The sequence below is a fragment of the Hyperolius riggenbachi genome, chromosome 2, assembly GCF_040937935.1.
Source record: "Hyperolius riggenbachi isolate aHypRig1 chromosome 2, aHypRig1.pri, whole genome shotgun sequence".
Taxonomy (NCBI): domain Eukaryota; kingdom Metazoa; phylum Chordata; class Amphibia; order Anura; family Hyperoliidae; genus Hyperolius; species Hyperolius riggenbachi.
The window spans coordinates 559,617,282-559,641,974 of NC_090647.1; positions in this window are offsets into that span (position 1 = coordinate 559,617,282).

Genomic DNA, 24,693 nt, shown 5'->3' on the forward strand with positions numbered 1-24,693 from the left:
AAGGGGCAGATTAGGGTCTGATCTGATAGGTAAAAGTGACAGGTGGTGATAGGGGGTGATTGATGGGTGATTGATGGGTAATTAGTGGGTGTTTAGAGGAGAGAATAGATGTAAACAATGGATTTGGGAGGTGATCTGATGTCGGATCTGCGGGCGATCTATTGGTGTGGGTGGGTGATCAGATTGCCCGCAAGGGGCAGGTTAGGGGCTGATTGTTGGGTGGCAGTGACAGGGGGTGATTGATGGGTGATTGATGGGTGATTGACGGGTGATTGACGGTTGATTGACAGGTTATCAGGGAAGATAGATGCATACAGTACACAGGGGGGGGGTCTGGGGGGGGGGTCTGGGGAGAATCTGAGGGGTGGGGGGGTGATCAGGAGGGGGCAGGGGGCAGGGGGGGGGATAAAAAAAAAATAGCGTTAGATAGTGACAGGGAGTGATTGATGGGTTATTAGGGGGGTGATTGGGTGCAAACAGGGGTCTGGGGGGTGGGCAGGGGGGGGTCTGAGGGGTGCTGTGGGCGATCAGTGGGCGGGGGGGGGGCAGATCAGTGTGTTTGGGTGCAGACTAGGGTGGCTGCAGCCTGCCCTGGTGGTCCCTCGGACACTGGGATCACCAGGGCAGGAGGCAGCCTGTATAATACACTTTGTATACATTACAAAGTGTATTATACACTTTGTAGCGGCGATCGCGGGGTTAACATCCCGCCGGCGCTTCCGTATGGCCGGCGGGATGTTACGGCGGGTGGGCGGAGCCAGTTGCCGGGGGAAGCGCGCGTCATTAATGACGCGATCGCTCCCCCGGCATGCCTAAAGGACGCGCCGCCTGAAGGCGTATTGCGGTCCTTTAGGCGTCCACTTTGCCGCCGCCCATGGGCTGTGGGCGGTCGGCAAGTGGTTAAAGATACACCAAGCCTTTTCAGTGCTGCTGAGTAAATTCTTAGTCTGGATGGCCCCTTTAAGCATAAGATGGCCCCTTTAAGCATAAGATGTTTAAAGTAAACCTGTAGGGGGGAGGAATGCCCCTGGGGAATACTTACCTCTGGATCCTAAGGAGGCTTCCCCCACCCTCCTAAGCAAGCTCGTTCCTGCACTAAATCACCTTAGCGACACAGACAAAAATATTTACAACCGGCCGTGTGCATGAGGGCACTAGCGGCTCCTTGCTCTGGCCCCAGCGGAAATATTTGTGCCCGAGCAGATCTGCTCTACTGCGCAGGTGGAGTGGACCCGAATAGGCTCAGCTATTTTCACTGGAGTCCATGGGAAAGCCGGGAATGTGCCTGTGCACGCTTGTCAGCAGGTTTTTTTTTTGGGGGGGGGGGGGTGACAGCACTGGATACACTCTGGTGAAGAGGATGGGAATGGGTTTCCAAAGAGGGATTATCCCTCCGAAAAAAGGGACAATTGGGAACTATCACGTCCATAAAAGGCAAAGGAGGCTATTGCCCTAGGACCCCAGTGCCTGTAGGAGCCCCCAGGCTGCATTTACCAGAAGGCAATGTAGGCACGTGCCTACAGGCGCCTGAAGATGGAAAGGCGGCTCGCTCCCCTCTGAGTGCCTCCATCCCTCCTTCTCTATGCAGAGCCCTTATTAGCATGTAAATTAGAGGTAGACAGACTTTAGCATAAATTAGAGGTTACTCACTCTGCTCTCAACATTCCACTGATGAGATCTCCTTTTAGCCAGGGGCACCTCTAGCTACCTAATACGGAGGATCCTCTAGCTACCTAATACTTGGGGGCACCTCTAGCTACTTAAAATCGTGGGTACTTCTGGCTAGTAAAGGTAAATAATGGTAAAGGTGTGTGCACATTAACTTCCCCGCTCAGGCGCTAACCCATATGTTAGCACATGAATGGGAAAGTTAATGCATGCAAACCTTTACTATTATGTGCACAAACCTGTACGCCTGCTAACCCGCTCGCTAGGCTTATCACAGCCGTGATAGCATTTATTATGGCTTTGTGAATTGAGCCCATGGTGTGCAGAAAACGCATACAGAACACCGACAGATGAGTGTGCTCCCAGCCTCAGCTTATTACACTCACTCTGTCCATCTTTGATGGAGCAGAACTGGCTCCGCAGACTCCTCCAGCATCACTACAGTACACAGCACTTGTATGCAGAAACCTTTTTCTCTTTGTGCCCTTAGTTGTCAGTCTCTCAGGACAAGGAAAATAAACTTCTCCCCCCCCCCCCCAGGGGACCCCTGTGGTTTCTGGGCCCCCCTGTGGCTGCATCCCTTACAGGGTCTATTAGAACGCCCCCGGGAAGTGCCTAACACACACACACACACACACACACACACACACACACACACACACACACACACCCTAACGTTAATTCCCACGCTATGTGCCTAACCTTAGCCCCCCCCCCCCACACACACACACTCCTAATGCCTAAGCATAACCCCAACGGTAAGTGCCTAACCTTAACCCCCCTCACTTAATTCCTAACCATATCCCCCATGGTAAGTGCCTAAAGACCCGCACACAAACGACTGATAGCTTTAGCTGATAGTCAATGATCATCTACAACCACAAATTACTATATAGTAGTAGCTACTAGCGTCATGGTGCCCAAATCACTGTGAGTACAGATAATTAACACAGAAGTTTATTAGATTATGGCACCCAATTGAGCTGATGTAGGCATATCACAGTTTCGATGTGTGACAGTTATCACATGCAAACACCTGTAATAGCGTACAGGTGCCAGCTCATGGCAAAATGAACGCTCCTGAAACGTCTACATGAACAACCAGGGTGTGGAATTCTGGAAACCTCAATTTGATTTCCAGGAACTTTTGCCTCAGCCTCCGGCACGCAGACGGGTAATTACAGGGCAATTTTCTACCGAACTGAATGTTCTATCTACCATAGCACTTGCCAGGACTGATTCACAACCACAAGATGATTCTCATGAATTAACTCACCCTAAGCCTCACTTAGGGCCCGACTTCACTAGGGCCAAATTTCATAGAAATCAGCAGCGTTATCACAAATTCAAGAGGGGCGGGGAAATGCTGCCTGTCACAGGCCTCCTATTGGCCGGTCTGCTCAATGCCTCCCAATCTGTTTCAATGCACAGACGATCCAATATCGTGGATACAATCGATGTACTGAAACCGCTGGAATTGGGCAAACAGACAAGCCAGAAGCAGTGGCGGCGCTACACTGGGGCTTACCCAGGCTCAAGTTCCAGCTGACAAATTGTTAACCTCGCCGAAATCCCCCCTTAGGGCTCCTGACCCGACCCTCGTACTTCACTTTCCAGCAGAGGAAAGGGCAGACGCAGGGGAACGGAAGATACAGCAAGGCCCCGGGGCTAAAGCAAGCGCTAGAGCTCCAGCCTCCAGGTCCACGCTGTCTCCTCCTCTGCAATGCCGCTCGCACTGCTTCCTGATTTAGTGCAAGCGGCATTACAGAGGAGGAGCCAGCGTGGACCTGGAGGCTGGAGCTCTAGCGCCTGCTTTAGCCCCGGGGCCTTGCTGTAACTTCCGTTCTGCCGTGCATTACAGAAGGGAGGCCCCCTCCCAAGGTGAGGGAGGGAGGATAGGAGTCGGGCTCCCCACCTCTGCAAGGTAACGGAATTTCCCACCCTCTCACTCCAGCATGCACATCACACATGGGCAGTGTGATCTGATCCTTTGAAGCTCCGCCCCCATGAACCTGTGAGCCCCGCCTTCCAGCCATTGTGTCCCTTTTGAGCCCCCCCAATACCTGAAACCGCGCCAGACGGAATGTGCGAGTGGCACAAACACTTTAATACACATTATTTTAGGTACAAGGCAGCCACCATCCCTTTTATCCGGGAAAAGAGAAACACTCTCTGATGATTCTAGACCTGGAAACGAAATTGTTAGCACACTCTAGTCTGGCTGGACAATACAATACTTCAGGTAGCAAATGTTAGGAAAGGCTAGGATTCTTTCTGCAGTGCTCAAACCAGGTATGTAGCTGAAAAAAATTACCTTAAAGTGCAATGAAACCCAGCATTTCTACTTTGTTCTAAAAGATTATTTACAGCATATAATATACTAACACATTATTATTATTTTGTAAAACAGCATTTAAAGGGTTAAATCACAGGACTGACTTTTTCTCCTGCCGGGGCAGCCTGATTCGAACTGGTGATAACCTTATCTTGTGTTTACATTCTTCACTTGATACAATTAAGTAAACATTCTCTGGCTGTGCAGAAACTTATGCTAATGAGTCCTGAACTGAAACACTGCTCAGAAATCATTACTGGCGGCATTTACAACAGAATGACAACAGTTATATATAAAATTCACCAGCAGCTTTCAAAGTAAATAAACTGAACTTTGGGAACTTATCATTTCTAAATGAATAATAATACTTGTGCACAAAAGCAAATAGGATAATTGTATGGGTTATAAAAAGTAGGAAAACATATTTTTATTGAATATTTTGTCAGAGTTTAAACCCGCTTTAAGTCTTTTATTTTAAATTCAATATAAATAATTAATTTATCCAGATAATTATTAAAAGTAACAATTATGGAGATGGTAGCCACAGGTAAAATAAAAGGTCAAAACAACTAAAATTAAACTAAACTAAAACTAAATTTAAAGGATACCAGAACTGACATGTGACATGATGAGATAGACATGCGTATGTACAGTGCCTAGCACACAAATAACTAGGCTGTGTTCCTTTTTTTCTTTCTCTGCCTGAAAGAGTTAAATATCAGGTATGTAAGTGGCTGACTCAGTCCTGGAGAAATTCCAACTATAAAAACACTTTCCAAGCAGAAAATGGCTTCTGAGAGCAAGAAAGAGGTAAAAAGGGGAATTTCTTATCAGTTAGGGTCACACTGTAGTCACTTCCTGTCTGAGTCAGGACTGAGTCAGCCACTTACATATCTGATATTTAACTCTTTCAGGCAGGGAAAGAAAAAAAGGAACGTGTGCTAGGCACTGTACATACACATGCCTATCTCATCATGTCACATGTCAATTCGGGTATCCTTTAAAGATATGTCCTTTGTGTGGCAATTAAAAAAATTAAAAGTTCCTTTGTTTCAGAATTCAGAGAAGCTATCCGTGGGTTCTCTTGCTAGCTTCAATCCATAATTTAGACAAATGGGTCCTAAAAATTCCTATCACAGATAATCCTCCACAAGTCTGAGACTTCTCAATATGATCAATGTAAGACTAAGGAAGCAGGAGGAAATAAATTATATATAAAAGTAAAAATTTTATTAATGACCAAAATACAAACACATATATATGTAAATCTATTTAAAATTGACCAGAACACACAGGTGGGCCACCATGTCTATTCCAGATGGAAAAATGTAGGGGATCCCCTAAAAAAATATTGATAGTGCGCAATCCATCAAATATCTTAATGCAAAAAAGGGGGAAGCGACTCCTAGCAGGTAACATTGAAACAAAAGACCTTGGAGAGAATTATATCATTGGTTTTAAAGGCCAAGTGTCCAGGACCTAAATGGAAAAAGACATCCTAGTAGAAAAGCACAGGTGTATCAGATACTGGCTGTGTTGCTGCAATGTTTCATTGGTTTTAAGGGCCAAGTGTCCAGGACCTAAATGGAAAAAGACATCCTGGTAGAAAAGCACAGGTGTATCAGATACTGGCTGTGTTGCTGCAATGTTAACATAAAAACCATGATATATTTCTCTCCAAGGTCTTTTGTTTCAATGTTACCTGCTAGGAGTCGCTTCCCCCTTTTTTGCATTAAGATATTTGATGGATTGCGCACTATCAATATTTTTTTAGGGGATCCCCTACATTTTTCCATCTGGCCTAGACATGGTGGCCCACCTGTGTGTTCTGGTCAATTTTAAATAGATTTACATATATATGTGTTTGTATTTTGGTCATTAATAAAATTTGTACTTTTATATATAATTTATTTCCTCCTGCTTCCTTAGTCTTACATAGCTTCAATCCATACATTGGGTTAAAGGGAAGGTTCAGGGAAACCTGTAAAAAAATAAAAATCCCTATCCACTTACCTGGGGCTTCCTCCAGCCCGTGGCAGGCAGGAGGTGCCCTCGCCGCCGCTCCAGAGGCTCCCGGTAGTCTTCGGTGGCCGACCCGACCTGGCCAGGCCGGCTGCCAGGTCGGGCTCTTCTGCGTTCCAAGGACGGGCTCTTCTGCGTCCCACGCGGGCGCGCTGACGTCATCGGACGTCCTCCGGGCTGTACTGCGCAGGCACAGAACTACTGAGCCTGCGCAGTACAGCCCGGAGGACGTCCGATGACGTCAGCGCGCCCGCGTGGGACGCAGAAGAGCCCGTCCTTGGAGCGCAGAAGAGCCCGACCTGGCAGCCGGCCTGGCCAGGTCAGCCACCGAAGACGACCGGAAGCCTCTGGAGCGGCGGCGAGGGCACCTCCTGCCTGCCACGGGCTGGAGGAAGCCCCAGGTAAGTGGATAGGGATTTTTATTTTTTTACAGGTTTCCCTGAACCTTCCCTTTAGGCTGCTTACACACCAAGACGTTACAGGCGCACGTTAGTGCGCCTGTAACGCTCCCCCAACGCACAGCAATGTAACACAAGTGGGCTGTTCACACAGCCCACGTTGCGTTACATGTAATGCTGCACGTTCGGTGCAAAGTGCAGCATGCTACGGCGTTGGAGCGGCTATAGCCGCGTTAGACTGTTTGCACATGCGCAGTGGGGGGCGGAGAGGAGGCGGGGAGAGCCAGCTACAGTAGCCGCGCACATGGCTACTTAATATTCACTGCACTGGCGGCAGCTGATTGGCCGGCGGGACCACGTGATGCGGAGTGTCTCGCTCCGCATCACGTGGTCCCGCTGGCCAATCAGCGCCACTCTGGGAGACATTATAGGACTCGAGCCGCCTAACGCGGCTCACTCTACCGTCGGCTCTTGCAGCACCATACGTTGTGTTAGGTGCACGTTATGCGACCTTAACGTGCCACCTAATGCAACGTCTTGGTGTGCAAGAAGCCTTAAAGTGCAGAATTATTATCAGATTTCAGTGCTTTGCTTATATAGGACCAGCTCTTGAGGGCAGAACTCAGAGCCAGCCCTGGGCTGGGGCATTTGTTTATTTTGTAGGGAGCCTTGAATCCCAAATATGTGACATTATGGGTCGCATTAATCCCAGACATGAATAGTGTGTCACATTCCTTTCCTGAGAAGTTTAATTAAGGGGCTGTGGCTTACATGAGCCCCTTAAAAGGGATATTGAAACATGCAGCCAGATGTTAACAAATGATTCACTTTTCATACAGATCACACGTATGGTATCTCAAAAAAAAAGGCAAAATACTAAACTACAGCTATGATATAATGTCAGGTGTTATGATCACTTCTGCAGTATGTACTGCTGGCTGCAGTTGTACTGTACAGGGTCAGACTGGGACACTGGGGGCCCACCAAAGACATTTCAACCTGGGGCCCACACATCCTATGATTGCGGTGAAAAAAGGGCGTGACCATGCACCAGAAGGTGGGCGTGGTCATGATGTATTATGGACAGGGCCAAATGTACATGATCTTAGCAGCATTATAATTCAGAGACACTGCTGCCCAGCAAAACTTTGCATAGAGTCCCCTCCTTCAATATAAAGTAATGTCCTAATTTGCAGAGGGGCCCCGAAGGGCCCTCCCTCAACTACAGTATTACCTCTCTATTGGTCCTGTGCTCATAATAATCACTTCTATAGATACTTTGAATAGTGGTAATCATTAACAAGCTATTCCCCATCCCCTTCTTGCACCTATGACACTGTAGTTGCCATTGGCTGGTTTTGGTGCACCGTATCAATTGTTATGTATAGAGTGCTTGGGGGGCCCCATTGTAAAATTTGCATCAAGGCCCACAGCTCCTTAGCTATGCCACTGCTCTCAGCACGAGTGATTACAGCACTGAGAAGAGAATTTTTGTGCTGCAGGCAGCAATTGGAGCTCTGTCAGACAAGGAGGGGGGCCCACCAGAGACCTGGAGGCAGGGCCCACCGAGGGAAAAAACTGTACTACTGTGGCCCAGTACGACCCTGGTACTGTAGACAAGCAATTTTTGATTTCTTTACATGCATTTGCTCGCATAGTTTTGCTTGCATTCACTCTAAGTGTTGATTCCATCTGCAGTCGCTCTGCAGTTCATGGCAGTTTGGGATGCTCTTGTGAAATCAAACATTGTCTGTTGCAGTGGAGCTGCAATCCCTTTCATGCAGGTTGCATAGTTTTGTCTGCCTTTTCCTGCTGCCAGCTTGTGACTGATTATCATTCACCTGTGTGGGAATCCGCATGTCTGCTCCCATTGGATGACCTCAGTATAAAGAGCTGCTTCCTGCAGGGTTTCCTTGGGCTATCATAGTTTCAGCATCAGCCTGTCTCGCTGTTACTCTGGCCCCAGACCGTGTTCCTAGTTCTAGTGTTAATTCATGTGGACGGCACTGATCTCTTGCGTAGGAGTCAGTGAGTCCTGTTCCTGTTTATCAGTATTTGTTACTTTGCTAGTCTTGCATCATATATTGGTTCATCGCCGATATATACGCATACTAGCGCGTTTGTTATTTTCCTTGTATTCGTGTTACGTTAATATATCAGTGCCGCTGATATATACGTACTTGAACTGTTTATATCTTGTGTTCAGTCAGTCAGTTTTAGCACGTTTCGGTAGGTTGCACTTATCGTGATCACCCGTGCTTAGTTAGCTCAGTCCTGTTAGTGTGAAGTAGGCAATCGCTGCTTCCGCGATTGGCTACCTCGTTTCAGTCTGCCCTGTTTATGAGCGCTTGCTGTCACTGAGGCAAAGACTAGTTTTAGCAAGCGTTCATTCTGTCTACCTGTCCTTATCTTTCTGAGTTCTGGTTAATACGCTCAACGCTACCTTGCGCTGAGCCACTATTGTTTAGTATTGTTTGTGGTTGCTCGGATCTACGCCTGCTCTATGCGCCACATCTCCTACTGGAGTCAGTCCTCTCCTCCACCAGTGCGTTCGCACTACAACTGGGGATATCCTGGTTCCTTGTGCTTGCGAGTGTGTCTCCTTCACGTCAGGATACACGTCAGGATATGCATTACATGCAGACTGTGGAGAATATACCACCAAGCGTGACAGTCAGGACTTTGTGGCCCCTGGATGTCTGCTCCTGCTGTGCCCAGGCTTCCTCTGCCAGCAACAGAACCAAATAGTCCCTTTTATGCTGGAGTTCACACCTAGCTGATATTTGGAGGATGCTTGCTTCAAGCGCTGTAATAACAGCGCAGGAGATTTGGGTGCAGCTGGCGCCACCATAGGCCGTAATAGGAATAACAGCTATAGCAGTGCACAGTCAGTAACTTTGGGGCCATCTGAAGACGGAGCTGAAGTTGCTCTTAAAACACTATAATTCGGCCGCCAACAATAGCTGGAAGCCGAATTACATTATTCCCCATTATCCACGTGGACCTGGAGGGGGAATAGTATTTATGCTGCCAGGAACTTGTGCAGCAGCAGCATTAGCCATATACTGGTGTATCCTGCGCCCAAGTCTCCCGGTGGCCAATTTATATGTATCCGCTTGCTTTGGTCCCAGGCAATTAAAAGAGACACTGTCATCTGCACATTAGGCTCCTTCTAAAGTAACCCCAGGAGTTTTGCACTCTGCTACTCCTAGACATGCAATCTGGATTGTACAGTGAATCACAATCAGAAAACCGATTGATTGCATTTTTTCATGGTTTGTCCGTGACACTGCCTATACCTACAATGGGCAGTCATCCAAATTGCACCGAGGTGTGATTCTGGATGGCAGATTTCTGAAGCATGCACCTGAATCCCTACAGCTGTGCATGGCACAGCTTAGTGATTTGGGCTGTGTCTTTGCAGCATGACGGCCGGCACTTTATTGCAAGAGTTACAAACTTGATACTTGTGATTAGGAAGAATGGCAGGCACAGAGACTGAATGGGCGTGTCAGCCAATATAGGCATGCAGTGTGGTAACAGTCCCAGTGGTAACTCAGTGGGCTTGATTCACAAAAGGGTGCTAACTGAGTTATCACGCCTAAAAGCTTTGCACGTGCAAACTAGAGTGCTAAGTGGTTTGCACTCTAGTTTGCATGTGAAAACTAGGGTGCAAACTTGGGTGCAAACTTCTTAGCACCCTAGTTTGCATGTGCAAAGCTTTTAGGTGTGATAACTGAGTTTTTAACAGAACCAAATCAAGCCCAATGTGTTCAAGACAAAGTGACAGTGGTATGATAGCCAGATGTACCCCCAGTATTAGGTAGCCTTAGCCTACCACTCAGTATAGATAGCCAGAGGTGCCCCCCAGCCTTCCCCCAGTATAGAGAGCCAGATGTACACCCAAGTATTAGGTAGCCTTCCCCCAGTATAGGTAGCCTTTCCCCAGTATTAGTAAGTATCCCTACACCCAGTATAGATAGCCAGATGTGCCCCCCAGGATTAGGTAGCCTTCTCCTAGTATAGCTAGCCAGATTCCCCCTCCTCACCCCACCCCAGTACAAATAGCCAGTTGATCCACCCAGTATTTGGTGCCCCTCCCAGTATAGATAGCCAGATGCCCTCACCCTCATCCCCCACCCCAGTATAGATAGCCAGATGTACTCCCCAGTGTTAGGTAGCCTTCCCACAATGCAACGTGGTTCACAGACAGGAAACTGTCAGGACCATGGTCCTCACAGTTTCTTGTGGGAGGGGTTTCACCACAATATCAGCCATACAGCGCCCCCTGATGATCCGTTTGAGAAAAGGAATAGATTTATCATGTAAAAGGGGATATCAGCTACTGATTGGGATGGAGGTCAATTCTTGGTTATGGTTTCTCTTTAAAGCGGTATAAAACCCTGACATATTATTCAATAAAAACACGTTTTCCTACTTTTTATATGCCATACGGTTATCATATTTGCTTTTGTGCATACTGTAAGTATTATTATTCATTTAGAAATTATATGTTCCCAAAGTACACTTTTTTTTTGCTGTGAAAGCTGACTTTGCATTTTATTTATAACTGCTTTATTCATCTTCTAACTTAAAGAGACTCCGTAACAAAAATTGCATCCTGTTTTTTATCATCCTAAAAGTTCCAAAAGCTATTCTAATGTGTTCTGGCTAACTGCAGCACTTTCTGCTATCACCATCTCTGTAATAAATCAATGTATCTTTCCCCTGTCAGACTTGTCGGCCTGTGTCTGGAAGGCTGCTAAGTTCTTCAGTGTTGTGGTTCTGCTATGAACTCCCCCCTCTCTGCACACTGCCTGTGTATTATTTAGATTAGAGCAGCTTCTCTCTTCTCTCTTATCTTTTACAAGCTGGATAAATCATCCTCTGAGCTGGCTGGGCTTTTCACATACTGAAGAATTACAGACAAGGGCAAAGCTGTTTGCAGGAAGAAAAGAGCAGCCTGAAACTTCAGTGCATGAGAACAGGGGGAAGAAACACACAAATGATCTCTTGAGATTCAAAAGGAATGCTGTATACAGCCTGCTTGTGTATGGATGTATTTTTCTATGTGTGGACATACTGTACATCAACCTACTTCCTGTTTTGGTGGCCATTTTGTTTGTTTACAAACAAACTTTTTAAAACTGTTTTTAACCACTTTTAATGCGGCGAGGAGCGGCGAAATTGTGACAGAGGGTAATAGGAGATGTCCCCTAACGCACTGGTATGTTTACTTTTGAGCGATTTTAACAATACAGATTCTCTTTAAAGTGACTCTGTAACAAAAATGACAACGTTTTTTCTACCATGCTACAAGTTCCTAAACCTATTCTAATCTGTTCTGGCTCACTGCAGCACTTTGTACTATCAAGGTCTCTGTAATAAATCAATGTATCTTTCCCCTGTCAGACTTGTCGGCCTGTGTCTGGAAGGCTGCCAACTCTTCCGTGCTGGTCTGTTCCTCTACGCACACTCCAGTGTGTGTTTTATTTACATAAGCCAGCAGCTTCTCTGCTATCTTATCAGTGATAGAAGAGAGCTGGATAAAAATCCTCCTCTGTTGAAAGTAGCTGGCTGACACATACTGAGGAATTACAAACACAGGCACAGGCAGAGCTGTCTGCAGGAAGCCTGTAATGTTCAGTGCATGAGAGAAGAAGGGGACAGAAGGTAAACACACAAATGATCTTTTGAGATTCAAAAGGAAAGCTGTATACAGCCTGCTTGTGTATGGATGTATTTTCTATGTGTGGACATGCTGTACATCAATCTACTTCCTGTTTTGGTGGCCATTTTGTTTGTTTATAAACAAACTTTTTAAAAATGTTTTTGACTACTTTTAATGCGGCGGGGAGCGGCGAAATTGTGACAGAGGGTAATAGGAGATGTCCCCTAACGCACTGGTATGTTTACTTTTGTGCGATTTTAACAATACAGATTCTCTTTAAGCGACTTAGACTATACAGCAATATACAATGTTCAGAGAGAATATTCACTATTACGCTCAGTATTGCTTTCTAATTGGGGCATCAGACCCCCTATTTTTCTTTAGGAATATCAGATTCCTGGGAAGATGCTACAGTAGCGCTTACCTGGTTCTATTAATCCACAGTATAGGGTGGTAATAAAATAGAATTACTCACCCGATACTGTATATGGCGGATCCCACTTCTGACACCAAACTGTTAGCTCAGCCTCAACCGAGGTGGCTGCAAGATGATTTCAGCAGCAGTTAGACCTGTAACCCATTGGATTCAACTCCCTCATCTGGTGAATATTCTCTCTCCAGCTGGGAGATGCAAAAATCACACTACACTCAAGGTGGTGACAATGCATCTGATTTATTTATTAACAAACAGCCTTATATATGCTTTAATGGGAAAAAAACGGATCAAACTGGTGTGCAACACGCTGATCCTTTAAAGCAGTAGGATCAGCCATACTATGCCAGGGAAAAAAACACATATATAAGTAGATAAATACTTGATCTACTTACATAACACATGGGGCTTGATTCACAAAGCCGTGCTAACTGTTTAGAACGGGCGTGCTAAACAGTTAGCACGTGAAGTGGCGCTCGCAGACTTTTTCGCGCGCAAAGTGCCACGATCGAGCGTTCACGGACATTTGCGCACGATAACGCGAACTTTTGCACGCGATCACGCGGACTTTTGATCGCCTGCAAAAGTCTGCGTTATCACGCGCAAATGTCCGCGAGCGGCACTTCACGTGCTAACTGTTTAGCACGCCCGTGCTAAACAGTTAGCATGGCTTCGTGAATCAAGCCCTTGTATTGTACTGTCCGTGTTTTGATTTCAGTGAATGTTATATAGTAAATGAAGAGAATTCTGTTCCTGGTGGGGCCATGTCTTTTACTCACAGTTTAGGCTAAATCCTGATGTCATTTCTGCCCTTTACTTTTTTTCTTTTCTCCTCCAATTGCTGAGTCACCTCAGCCTTGCTTGTAAACACAAGTGAGCAGAAGATCGTGTTTCAGCTAGGCAGCTAGGCAGGGAAATAAATGGAAGAGGAGGAATATATTATAGATAAGAAGAATCTCCAGCATGCAACTGTTTGGCACTGACTATTAACCTCCTTAGTGTTCTGGATGAGCTGAGCTCGTCCAGTAACGCCGCAGGGCATTGCTCAGGCCCTGGTGGGAGAAGACATAGGTGACAGCAGGGACTCGTGCCGGCCGGAGCAGGTAATGTATGCGGGGGGGAAGGCAGCGGCAGCACCACCACAGATTGTAAACGGTTTCATGCTGAAATCGATTCACAATCTGTTTGCAGTAAAGGTGGCCATACGATCCCTCTCTGATCAGATTCGTTCAGAGAGGGATCTATCTGTTGGTCGAATCTGATGGCAAATCGACCAGTGTATGGCTACCTTAAGTGTAATGCTAGGTACACACCATACAATTTTGTGTTAGATAGATGGTTTGATAGATAATTTCTGACATGTCCGATCTTATTTCCAATCTTTTTTTTCTGATCGATTTCTCATAGAAGTGAATGGAAATAGATAAGAAAAGATAGCAGAATCGAATTGGAAATCAATTGGATGGAAAATCGATGGAAAAAACTAGGACTAATTTATTTTCTGTCTAAAGTGTTAATGCAAATGTACCCACCATCCTGAAAAGCACATTCCACAAGAAATGTCCTTCTAAGAAGCTGGAGAAACTGTCATTTTATGACACCTGGTGTGGTGTCCCTAATATCGAGGTGATATTAACAGCACACTAACAAAACCTTTCAGATTCCCTGTAATGAGTAAGAAACACCTGTCTGCTTGGAATACAGTCAAATGTACCAAACAATAAACATGCCCCTCCCTCCCTGGCACGTCCCATGACAATTAGACTTGTCTTTCAGAGACTGTAGATACCATTCCACTGAGAGGGGAAGTCTTCTGGGAATAGTCACTTGGTTTTTTTTACAGTGGAACTTTTTCAGTCTAATAATAGTTTAAATAAGAGTATGCTACAGTATGTAATGATTATCCACCCCCCTTCTTTCCCATAAATGGTGCAGCCCATAGGTATATAAGCATAGAGAGCCTCAGTTGATGCATCCAGTTTACTGGGTGACACCTGGTTGAAGATGTCTGGCCACGATAACCCAGATGAGCCTACTCTGGCTGGAGAATATGGTCCAGTGAAACCGGCTGACAGTCGTGTTCAAGCTGCCTTTGATCAGGTAAGTGGCGGCGATGCAGCGTTACTGTGTCACATGATGCCTGATTAAAGTGTACCTGTGACAATAAAAGGGAAAAGCAAGATACTTGCCTCAGTAGAGGGGAACCTCTGGGCAAAGCAGGGTGCTTTGGATCACGGCGCCAAAACTGATCGTAGTGCTATAGTGTGTACTGATGATCGTAATATGCCAATTACGGTTACGCAAAATTATGCGTACATTTTCACAATTACGCATATACGTAATTACATATTTGTAATTCAATTGGCTGTGTATAATCATTCGTAATTACACATGAATTCACGCATAATTGACGCATCATTTTGTGCCGACTTTGGCGGTGAATAGCAAAGCCCCCATACAGGCTATTGATATCAAAATTGCTACATATTTTAAGGAGAATATTGGGTACAAGTCATACATTTAAAAAAAAAAAAAAAGACCTTGTAGTTTTTGAGAAAATCTATTTTTAAATTGCAAAGAAAAATGTTTTTTAAACCCAGAAAAATGACAGTCGAAAAACCATTTTTTGTATTTTTAAAATACATTTTCTCAAAAACTTCAAGGTCTTTTTGAAAAATTATTCTTGTGATTTATACCCACTATTCTTATTAACATATGTAGCAATTTTGATAGCAATGGCCTGTATGGGGACTTTGCTTTACGCACAATTGTGCGTAAATTACGTGTAAATTCATGCGTAATTACAATTAGGAAAAATTAACTACAAAATTAATTACGCTATTCCCCCGAAATTTCGTAATACGACTATGATGCGTAATTGCGTATTACAATGCGTCATTTCTGCTCATCACTAATAATGTGCACCCCGCGTAAGAGTAATTTGAGGTCCTGGCAATTACCTCACCCTCCGAGTTGCTACAACTCAAATGGGGAATAGTATTTTACACCACCGGCAGGGGCATAACTAGAAATCACTGGGCCCCCTCCCCCCACTTTCTGCACAGGTGAACCAATGTTATTCAATTAGCTAGGCTAGTGCACACTTGAATGTGTTTTCCCCATGCAGATAAAATCAGACAGCAGTGAAGCACTGGGAACATTTTCTCTATCATTTACATTAGCTTCTGTGATCAATGTGCATGTTTTGCCACATACAGACACTCATGGGGGTTGATTCACTAAACCGTGCTAACTCATAGCACGGTCGCACTAGCGTTTTTGCAGGTTTTAACGCGCATAGCGTTTTGCGTGCGGTAACCCATATTTTTGCAAGCAAAATGTGAGTTTTCGTCTGAAAACTACCGTGTTTGTAAAATTTGCATCTTCGCACGAAAATTTGTGTCAGCATGCGCAAAACTTTACGCACATTACAACATGCGAAAAATGCTGGCGTGACCATGCTATGAGTTAGCACAGTTTAGTGAATCAACCCCAAGGTGTGCAGAAAACACATACAGAAAACCGACAGACGAGTGTGCTCCCAGCCTCAGCTTATTACACTCACTCTGTCCTTCTCTGATGGTGCAGAACTGGCTCTGCAGACTCCAGCATCACTACAGTACACAGCACTTGGGGTGGGGTGGAGAGGTTGAGGTCTGGGCACTGTACACAACAAGAGCCAGCTGCACAGTGAATAGGGGCTTTCTACAAATCTTTGTCTACAAAACTTTGTGTGATTCCTTATCAGTGGCTGAGCAGATGCAGTGATTAGAACAACTGTGCGGGGAGCAGAAAGATTTTTCTCACCGTGCCCTTAGTTGTCAGTCTCTCAGGACATGTAAAAGAAACTTCTCCCCCCACGGGCCCCCTGCAGCTTCTGAGCCCCCCTGCGGCTGCATCCCTTGCAGGGTCTATTGTTACGCCTCTGACTGCCAGGGATTTGAGCGGCAGCAGGGACAGCGGGAGAGGAGAGCAAGAAGAGCAGGGAGAGGTTATCATTCAGCTCACCCTGCGCTCAGCTCACCGGCGGCGTACCAATATGTACGCACCTCTGTATAGCACACAGGCTTCCACCATCCTCCTTCAGTACTGGGACCCTCTGAACATCTACGATTTGAGCATTGGTGCACAGGACAGGTGGTCTGGACCCGGGCTCTGCCACCACCCAAATCCCCATGTGACACCAAGAGGGGGAGTGCAGGTAAGCCTCGGTACTCCCACCACCAGGAGATTCACCCACACTATTACAATAATAACTCAAGCACTCACACCAATGCTTCCTCCAAGGGGGGGAAGAATTGCAACACCCCCTCAATCCTGGTAACACCCCTTCCTCAAGAGGCAATCACCGATGTCAACATAATCACATGCAGTTACTTAAAGAGACTCTGTAACAAAATTTTCAGCCTCATTTCTTCTATCCTTCAAGTTTCTATACCTGTTCTAATGTGGTCTGGTTTACTGCAGCCTTTTCTAGTTGCACTGTCTCTGTAATATATCTAATCTTCTTTTCTTTGTCAAGCTTTGTCAACTCAGAGAGGAAGGGGCTGCCTCTGCTGTAATAAGGAGAAGTTATGCAATCCCCCCCCCCCCCCCATGCTCTCTCCTGTGTGCTTTGTTTATTTTTCACTCACAGACAGGTCCCTGTTCTCAGTCTCAGTGTGTCTGCGATGCTGTCTGTGAGGCTGAGGGAAAAGGGAGCTGCCTTTCAATTTGATACCCAGACACAAGTGCAGAGCCCAGACTCCTGGTTTAGAAGAAACAGCTGTGTTTATAAAGGAGTCTGAGGATTCTTGTCACGCTTCAGTGACACAGAACCACGGGAGGCAGAAGCTAAAACATTTTCTAAACTTGCAAGTCACATCTGAAGGCTGCATTCACTGTGTAATAATAAAAACTTGTCATGCAAACATAAGGTAGTATACATCCGGTTTCTTTTCATCATACTTCTGGTTTTGGCGGCTATCTTTACTCTTTACAAAACAGTTTATAAAACTTTTATTGTATTGCCAATATTGCCGCGGGGAGCGGTGAAAATGTCACAGAGGGGGCTAGAAGATATCCCTGAACAGGCTGATCTGTTTATGTATATAACATTTCTTCAATACAGATTCTCTTTAAATCACACACAAAGTAGTTAGGTATTATCAAATTCTAGATATCATCATAACAGTCCTGAGGTGTAAAATATATTGAAGACAATTCTCAAAAGAAACTGGCTTGCTGATAGTTCTCAGGCCGAGAAGTGCCTTCACTGTGCACACTTCTATCACATCACATCAGCGCTCCACAGTTATAAACTGACAATGCCTCCACCATCACCCACTTGGTGATTTGTTTAATTTCAATGGGAAATTGCAACTTATTGATGCCAAGGACCCCAAAGCTCATAAACTTGATCATTGAGTGACTGTATGTCAAGGTTAGAAATAGTGGGCGGAGCCGAAAACAACTAAATTTTTACATGGGAAAATATAAACTGCAGCCATTCTTACACTATTAATGGCAGGGTTCCCAAACTTGACACAGTTGGTCACTGGGGGACTGGGATTAATATTCAGAAAAGTGGGTGGAGCCTACAACAGCCAATCAAAATTCACCTATTGATTTTCAAGGGGAATATTGAAACTGCTGCCATTCTTACGCTGTTAATGGCAGAGGCCTCAAACCTGCTACAGTCGGTCGTTAAATGACTGGGGTTCAAATTCAGTAAAGGGGCGGAGCCAAAAACAGCCAATCAGATTTCTTTGCTGGATAAAATGCTTCCATTTACACCATTTTGATGCCAGGAACCCAAAAGCTCAAAACTTGGTCATTGAGTGACCGTGTGTCAAAATTACAAAAAGTGGGTGGGGTCAAAAACAGATTTCCTTGGGAAAAAGTAAACTGCAGCCCTTCTTCACTGTTAATGGCAGGTTTCTCAAAACTTTGCAGAGTTGGTTACTGGGTGACTGGGATTAATATTCAGAAAAGTGGGTTGAGCCTAAAAAAAGCTAATTAAATTCACCTGTTTTTCAAGGGGAATATTGAAATTGCTGCCATTCTTGCACTGTTAATGGCACAGGCCTGAAACCTGATACAGTTAATCATTGGGTCACTGGGGTTCAAATTCAGAAAAGGGTGGAGCCACAGCCAGTCAGATTTGTTTCATTTCACTGGGAAAATACAAATAATGTTAAGGTCCCCAAAGCTCACAAAATTGGTCATTGAGTGACTGTGTGTCCAGGTTACAAAAAGTGGGCAGAGCAAAAATTTTTTACAGTGAAAATATGAACTGCAGCCCTTCTTACACTGTTAATGGCAGTGTTCTCAAACTTTTCCCAGATGATTTCTGGGTGACTGATTAATACTCAGGGAAGTGGGTGGAGCCTATAATAGCCAATCAAAATTCATTTGTTGATTTTCAAGGGAAATATTTAAATTGCTGCCATTTTTACACTGTTAATAGCAGATGCCTCAAACCTGTTACAGTTGGCCATTGGGTGACTGGGGTTCAAATGCTGGAGGGGGTGGAGCCACAAACAGCCAATCTGATTTGTTTTATTTCTATGGGAATATATAAATTATTGATGCCAAAGATCGCAAAGCTCACAAACTTGGTCATTGAGTAATTGTGTGTTAGGGTTAGGAAAAGTGGATGGAGCCAACACCAGCCAAATACATACCCGGGCATCGCTGGGTCATCAGCTAGTTCATAATAATAATAATAATATGGTAGGACATTAGCCTATGACTAGAGTAGGATTAGATTGTGAGCTCCTCTGTGGACAGTCAGTGACATGACTATGTACTCTGTAAAGTGCTGCAAAAGATATCAGTGCTATATAGATACATAATAATATGGTAGGACATTAGACTATGACTATTGTAGGGATTAGATTGTAAGCTCCTCTGAGGACAGTCAGTGACATGACTATGTACTCTGTAATGTGCTGCAGAAGATGTCAGTGCTATATAAATACATAATAATAATAATATGGTAGGACATTAGACTATGACTATGGTATAGATTAGATTATGAGCTCCTCCGAGGACAGTCAGTGACATGACTATGTACTCTGTAAAGTGCTGCAGAAGATGTTAGTGCTATATAAACACGTAATAACCACAGCTGATCTGTAGAGTCTGGTTCTTCCATCTCTCCCATCTCTGCAGGTGAAGGCTCAGTTCCTGGCACAGTCTGGAGTGAACGCCACCACGCCTACAGTCATGGCATACAGGGAACAAGATGTACCAGGACAAGGCTCAAATTTCGTCTTCCGGGTAATTTTTATGAAGCTTGTGTTAAAAGCAGACATGAGTAATAATATGGCTAGATACACGCTATGCCAGGTTGCAATGTGTACAATGTGCCATATCCATGGATATACATGTCAGTGTCAGTTGTATCATGCATCTTGGCAATGGACAACAACGGTCACCCGATATGGACACAGTGTTTGTCGATGGATTATCATCACGTCTAATTTCTGCTCAATGCACAGAAAATGTACTGTATGTCATCCTTCTCTATAGATTTTCATTGTGTCCAGTGATGTATCCAAAACAGCCATACAAATCTTCTTCTGCTACTGTAATACTGAGACAATGGATATGCTTAAAGTGGACATGTCTAAACAGATCTGAGGGCTGGTGCACCTAAAAGTGCTAGATTACTCGCAAACGCTAAGAGTTTTTGACGCTATTTTTCAATGCGGATTTCAGGCGTGTGCCTAGCAATTGTGCCTAGCGTTTTGTTGTAGAATTTTTTTTTTATACGGTAGAGCTGGAAGTGTACAGCTTTTGTAAAAAAATTGCTTGGAAAATCGCTCTGTTCTAGAGTTTTTTAGAGTGATGTTCCACTTTTCCTATACTGAACATTGAGACTGAATCACTTAGAAAAATGTTGCAGGGCCCGATTTTGCGTTTGGGTAAAAATCACATCGCTCTGGTGTGATCCACCCTATCCAAATACGTTAGCCAAGCGCTTTACAAAGCGTTGGCAATTTAAAGAGCACTCAGAACAGCACTCTTGGGGCTTGATTCACTAAGACAAATTGCATGCCTTATCAGAGTTAACGCACCTTATCAAAATTAACGTGCCTTATCAGAGTAGCATAGCGAGTGCTACAAATGTATGCCTACTAAGTGGCAATGACAAGAGCTCCCCTTATCCTGCCCTGAGCCCCTGCGGGTCCAGTCACTATAAAGGACATTATCCCCGCACTTTGATTGGCCCAATAGGCTGCCTGTCACTTGACAGCAACTTGACAGGCAGCCTATTGGGCCAATCAAAGTGCAGGGATAATGCCCTTTAAAGTGATTGGACCCGCAGGGGCTTAGGTCAGGACAAGTGAAGCTCTTGTCATTGCCACTTAGCAGGCATACATTTGTAGCACTAGCTATGCTACTCTGATAAGGTGTGTTAACTCTGATAAGACATGCTAACTCTGATAAGGCATGTTAACTCTGATAAGGCACGCTATTAATCTTAGTGAATAAAGCCCACGGTGTGCACCAGCCCAGGGCCGCGCCTGGGTGGGTGCATTGTACCTAGGCGCCTCTCTCTGAGAGGTGCCGCCCGGCCGCCGCTCACCCCCTCTGGCCGCCGCTCCCCTCTCCCTCTCCCTCTAGCACGTCAGACCTCGATCAGGCGGCAACCAATAGTGCAGGCGCTAGGACCTAGCACACCGCACTGATATGTGGAAGTGACATCACTTCCGCATCCGGCGGCGCCCGCTCTTACTGGTCGGGTCGCCCGCTGATCCTGAGGTCTGACGCTGGGCTGCTGCTGCTGGCTGCAAGGTGAGGGGGGAGCGGCAGTTAGAGGGGGAGAGTCCCTGTCACTCACTGCCTAAACGGGGGTCCCTGTCACTCACTACCTAAATGGTGGTCCCTGTCACTCACTGCCTAAACGGGGTCCCTGTCACTCACTACCTAAAGGGGGTCCCTGTCACTCACTACCTAAAAGGGGTCCCTGTCACTCACTACCTAAAGGGGGTCCCTGTCACTACCTAAATGGTGGTCCTTGTCACTCACTGCCTAAAGGGGGTCCCTGTCACTCACTACCTAAAGGGGGTCCCTGTCACTCACTACCTAAAGGGGGTCCCTGTCACTCACTACCTAAACGGGGGTCCCTGTCACTCACTACCTAAATGGTGGTCCCTGTCACTCACTACCTAAACGAGGTCCCTGTCACTCACTACCTAAAGGGGGTCCCTGTCTCTCACTACCTAAACGGGGCTCCCTGTCTCTCACTACCTAAAGGGGGTCCCTGTCTCTCACTACCTAAACGGGGTCCCTGTCACTCACTACCTAAACAGGGCTCCCTGTCACTCACTACCTAAACGGGGCTCCCTGTCACTCACTACCTAAACGGGGCTCCCTGTCACTCACTACCTAAAGGGGGCTCCCTGTCACTCACTACCTAAAGGGGGTCCCTGTCACTCACTACCTAAAGGGGGTCCCTGTCACTCACTACCTAAACGGGGGTCCCTGTCACTCACTACCTAAACGGTGGTCCCTGTCACTCACTACCTAAACGGGGTCCCTGTCACTCACTACCTAAAGGGGGTCCCTGTCTCTCATTACCTAAACGGGATCCCTGTCACTCTACCTAAACGGGGCTCCCTGTCACTCACTACCTAAACGGGGCTCCCTGTCACTCACTACCTAAAGGGGGTCCCTGTCTCTCACTACCTAAACGGGGTCCCTGTCACTCACCACCTAAACGGGGCTTCCTGTCACTCACTACCTAAACGGGGCTCCCTGTCACTCACTACCTAAAGGGGGCTCCCTGTCGCTCAATACCTAAAGGGGGTCCCTGTCACTCACTACCTAAAGGGGGTCCCTGTCACTCACTACCTAAAGGGGGTCCCTGTCACTCACTACCTAAACGGGGCTCCCTGTCACTCACTACCTAAACTGGGGTCCCTGTCACTCACTACCTTAATGGGGGTCCCTGTCACTCACTACCTAAATGGGGGTCCCTGTCACTCACTACCTAAAACTGGGGATATGGGTGTGATTAGGCAGGACATGGGTGTGGTTATGTGGTTGGGCGTGGTTAATTTAACCACTCCCATAGGCGCCAGAGAAAATCTTGCACCCAGGTGCCAGGCACGCCAGGCTCACCCATGCACCAGCCCTTACAGACATAGCCAGATTTAATCTTTTTTTTTTCCTTCACCTCCTAGGACTACTTTCTTGTTGCTCCCTACTAGGGATGATCAATGAGATGCAATTTTTGTCCGAAATTATGCAAATTTTTATGCAAATGTATGCAGTTTGAAAATGGACCAATCAATTTAAACCCAGGTTTAAATTGACTAGTCTATTTTCAAGCTGCATATATTTGCATAAGAATTTGCATAAATTTGCATCAACTCATCCCTACTCCCTACCCATGTGCACCATCGCTCCTCCCATTCCATGTGCAACCCCTTCATTGTGTGACATCCATGGAAAGGAGCCACTCTTTCCTGCACAGCTCTCCTTAGCAGCATCTCTCCCCTTCCATATGTTGCTCCCCCATTTGGGCCCTAGGGGGAGCTCTTACTTCATTGTGTGACATCCATGGAAAGGAGCCACTCTTGTTTCCTGCACAGCTCTCCTGAGCAGCATCTCTCCCCTTCCATATGCTGCTCCCCATTTGGCCCCTAGGGGGAGCTCTTACTTCATTGTGTGACATCCATGGAAAGGAGCAACTCTTGTTTCCTGCACAGCTCTCCTGAGCAGCATCTCTCCCCCCCCCATGTGTTGCTCCCCATTTGTAACCTCTCTTTTCCATTTGCAGGTTTCTCCTCCATATTCATCAACCTCTTTTCCATGTCCAGCCGCCCAAGGCCAGGGTCTTTGTGGCATCCCAGAAATCCAGCCCTGCTTATGGATGACATAGAATCTGTTGATTATATCTGATTCTTCCCTAAAGCTAGCTAACCTCACTTGCATTAAAGTAAATATTTATTTAAATGCACATAAGAGACAGCGTTTCACCAGTAAATGCAGGTAATGACAGACAGCCTTTCACCAGTAAATGCACATAATAAGAGACAGCTTTTCACCAGTAAATGCACATAATAAGAGACAGCTTTTCACCAGTAAATGCGCATAAGAGACAGCTTTTCACCAGTCAATGCACATAAGAGACCGCTATTCACCAGTAAATGCACATAATAAGAGATAGCTTTTCACCAGTAAATGCACATAATAAGAGACAGCTTTTCACCAGTCAATGCACATAATAAGAGACAGCTTTTCACCAGTCAATGCACATAATAAGAGACAGCTTTTCCCCAGTAAATGCACATAATAAGAGACCGCTTTTCACCAGTCAATGCACATAAGAGACAGCTTTTCACCTGTAAATGCACATAATGACAAACAGCCAGTTGTCCCCAGTATATGTAGCCAGGGATATATGTGCCCAGTATATGTAGCCAGAGGTATATGTCCCCAGTATATGTAGCCAGGGATATATGTGCCCAGTATATGTAGCCAGAGGTATATGTCCCCAGTATATGTAGTCAGGGGTATATGTGCTCAGTATATGTAGGCAGGCGTATATGTGCCCAGTATATGTAGGCAGGGGTATATGTGCCCAGTATATGTAGGCAGGGGTATATGTGCCCAGTATATGTAGCCAGGGTGTATATGTCCCAGTATATGTAGCCAGGGGGTATATGTCCCTAGTATATGTAGGCAGGTGTATATGTCCCACTATATGTAGGCAGGTGTATATGTCCCTAGTATATATAGCCAGCGGTATATGTGCCCAGTATATGTAGGCAGGTGTATATGTCCCAGTATATGTAGTCAGGGGTATATGTGCCCAGTATATGTAGGCAGGGGTATATGTTCCCAGTATATGTAGGCAGGGGTATATGTCCCAGTATATGTAGCCAGGGCTATATGTGCCCAGTATATGTAGTCAGGGGTATATGTCCCCAGTATATGTAGCCAAAGGTATATGTACCCAGTATATGTAGGCAGGGATATATGTGCCCAGTATATGTAGCCAGGGTGTATATGTCCCCAGTATATGTAGTCAGGGGTATATGTGCCCAGTATATGTAGTCAGGGGTATATGTGCCCAGTATATGTAGTCAGGGGTATATGTGCCCAGTATATGTAGGCAGGTGTATATGTGCCCAGTATATGTAGCCAGGGGTATATGTCCCAGTATATG